This window comes from Eurypyga helias, unplaced genomic scaffold (assembly GCF_000690775.1).
Source record: "Eurypyga helias isolate BGI_N326 unplaced genomic scaffold, ASM69077v1 scaffold7490, whole genome shotgun sequence".
In the NCBI taxonomy this organism is placed as follows: domain Eukaryota; kingdom Metazoa; phylum Chordata; class Aves; order Eurypygiformes; family Eurypygidae; genus Eurypyga; species Eurypyga helias.
The window spans coordinates 29,831-33,199 of record NW_010226180.1 but is presented as its reverse complement, the minus strand read 5'-3'; positions in this window follow the sequence as shown (position 1 = coordinate 33,199).

The following is a 3,369-nucleotide window of genomic DNA, read 5'->3' as shown; positions in this document are numbered from 1 at the left end:
AGCTTTACTTCGTGCCTGCAGCATAATCCTCCAATCTACAGCAGATGTTTAGTGTTGTGGGGGACCAGGCTGGGGACTGTGTGAAGAGCACTGGGTCCAAAGCTGCACAGGACCTCGTAGAAGGTGGTGGTGGTGTCTCTGCCTCACTGGGATTTCCCATCACAACAAGGTGCCGTTCTGTTACAGCCTGACAGACTGCACATCCACCATCGATTTTGCCTCACAGTATTAAATAATCGCCTTTTGTACTGAGTTTTATGCACAGTAGGTCTAGTCTCTGCGTAACTGATACATTTGTTCAGAACCCGTTGCTTCCCAGTGCACTTCTGGAGGATTTATAAGTGAAAAGAAATCCTTCCAAACGGCAGAACCTGAAACAAAGCCCAGCTTTTCAGATGAACAATTGTTTTCTTTAAGTCTTGCTGGATGTTTTTAGCATACTTTAGCAGCAGTGTGTTATTTGTTGTGGTGCTGTATGGGTCTGTTTTGATGGGATGAAGTGATTTTATGGGTTTTATCTAAGTTTATTTAAGTTGCCAATTAGCTGATTTATTTCACAACCTGATCTGTGGGTTAGAGCTGTGCAAACATGCTTCTGCTTTTGAGGGGGTGACACCCCGGGGTGCCTGGTCTGGGCAGCGAAGAGCTGCGCGTGCGGCTAACACGAGCATCGCTGTTTGCTGGGACCTGGCCGCTGTTCCCAGCGCTTCTGGCTTTTTTTCCCTGTTGTCCGAGCAGCGTGAGATGCCCAAGTGTTCAGTCCAGGTAGGGGATATGTGGGTTTCATGGCCAGCCACGCAGCAACACTCAGATGCTTCCCTCCTCTTGTTCCTGCATGTGGGGAAAGCCTCGTGGCAGGAGGAGGGGAAAAAGGTGGGGAAGCTGCAGACTTCACTTGCGGGTTGATTTTCCTCTTGATGCTCCCCAGGAGTGAGATGAGCTGTGACTGGCCAGAAGCTGCTGCAAGGAGAGGCCTTGGGTTTGTCTCTCTGCAGGCAGAAGAGCAAAGCCAGGCTTTTAACGTGCAGTGGAATCGGGGCTTTCCTCCTATCCCTGGTGCAGGCTGGATTAAATGGTGACAGCCCCCTCCCTCCCTTCATTTCCCTGACTGAAGGGAACATTCGGGCTGGAGCACTGGGATGTGCGGAGAGCTGCAGCCCAGCCCAGAGGCGCAGGGATGTGGGCTGGAGCTTTCCCAGCCATGCAGGCCAGCCCGGGGAAAGCCGCTGCCTCGCAGGCAGGGCTGGAGGCTGGGCTGTGCTTCCCGGGGCCAAGGCGCTGACCGTCACCCAAAGCCGAGCACACGGACACCCCACGAGAGATGTGTCCTCGTGAGTGTCTGGTCGGGAAATGCGCTGCTCCACAGGCTCTGGAGCGTGAGGAAAGTGTCTTTGGAGATAGCAGCGTGGCTGCAGGCTTTCCAGGTGCAAACCTCACACGAGCGTTGTGCAGACAGCAATCCCTCTGCTTCCCGCGAATCCATTCCGATGGACAGGATTGTTGCTGAGCCAGAGCAGGGCTGCAGCTGCCTTTCTCGGCTGGAGCCTGGGTTTGGGAGAAGGGAGGTCTGGCAGAGGGGAGACTCACCCTGCTTTGCTGGTGGATTTGTGGGACCAGGCGGAGTGTGTGCTGGATCCTGCACCCCTTCCCTTGCTGCTGCGAGCCACCCCCGCTGCCTGCCTAAAGGGATTTGTGCTTTGGGATTGAAGGGTTTAAATATAGTTTTAATAGAAGCTTTTAAAGTGGATCTCCCATTTCATTTCTGGTTTGGGTGAGTGACATCTCTCTCAGTTTGTTTCAAAAAAGCTGCAGAAAAAGCAGAAGGGGGGAAGATTATACCTGGGTGGAGAAGGAGGGGAAGGAGGTGAACAGTGGGCTGCAGGGAGGAAGGTGTTAATTTGGAGGTTTCCTTTCTGTGCCACTGAGTGCCCAGCGTGTCCCAGTGACTGGCACAACCTAGGGGGAAGCCTTGCATCCACATCTTTCTCTCCTTACTGATAGAAAAGATGGCTTGAGCTTGGCTGCTGCACGTACGCGGGGCCTCGGGAGGTTGTCTCTTCGCAGCCGAGTCCAGCTGTAGCGTGGTTAACTGAGCATCGCTGGGCACCTTCGCTCCATGCTCCTCGGCAAGGGTGTCATGTGCATTCCCAGGCTGATGCTGGATGGGCCTTTTGAACTCAGCCCCACCCTTCCTCGTGTAAATTAAACGTAGCCAGTATGCAAACACGGTGATGCAAGTGTCACCTGGCGTGCAGAGGTTTTTATGCCCAACCTGCTTTGCGTGTGGAGAACCAAAGGCTGCAACATTTCAGAGGTAAGCCTGCACTGAGATTCACTGGATGCAGTCCAGGGTGCTGTGACTAAAGCGATGTTCTTCCCCTCTGTCCCCAGAAACTGGGCAGAGGGATGAGATGATGCATCCTGCAGCACTGCATCTTCAGAGGTGATTAAGGGATGACAGCCATTTGCTGCAGAGGATCGTTTCCTGCTCTGGACTGTGCTGGGAAGACTGAAATCTGTTTTAATTGAAAGAGTGATTTTATTCTGCAGTTTTAGCTTTGTATTCCATCTTGGTGTTCTGTAGGTCTTTTCCAAAGGAAAAGCTGATTCCCACATGCTGATAATCTTTCAGCATCGTTGATTTGCAACTCCGTATAGCTTTCATACACGGTGGGCAGCAAGGGTAACGCGTGTTTGCCCACAGGCTGTGACTGAGGTGGTTAGGGGTGACCCTGGAACCAGATTGGCTTTTAAATTCTACCCTTGCTGTTGACTGCATTGCCAATAGCCATTAGCCATGGCTTGGCTTCCAGGCCGTTCTGTGACACTCTCTAGGGCCCAACAGGGCAACTGAGAGGCTACTGTGGAGCCCTAAATGGCTGTGGATATGTTGTTAGGCACACTGGGTTTGGATACATAGCAGAAGGTCTTGTACCCCAGAAATAGGAATTCAAGACATTGAACGTTTGACCCTTTACCCTCATCTTGTTAAGCTGTACTTCTCTCTTATTGCAAGCCCTGCTTGACTGTTGGCCTAGCTACGGAAGGAGAAGTTCTCTTTAGCTATGTCACTTGTTGCACATCAGATAAAATCTCATCTTTATCGCTTCCGTGTCTCGCTCGATGCTTGGGTTTGCCTTTCCTTCTGAGTGTTTGCAGCTTGTTTACAGCTTGCCAGTGTTTTGCCTTCACTTTCTTGTACATTGGAGTGTCTCGGTTATGTTTAGTGAACATTATTACTCAGTTTAACCTCTGTGTTTCCTTTTAGGTATTTCATGGAGAGATCCCCTCACGCCACATGCTGTCTGTGAGTGCTAGCATCGCAGCACTCTGCAGTGCCATCTGAGACCGTACCAGCTGGACACAGCG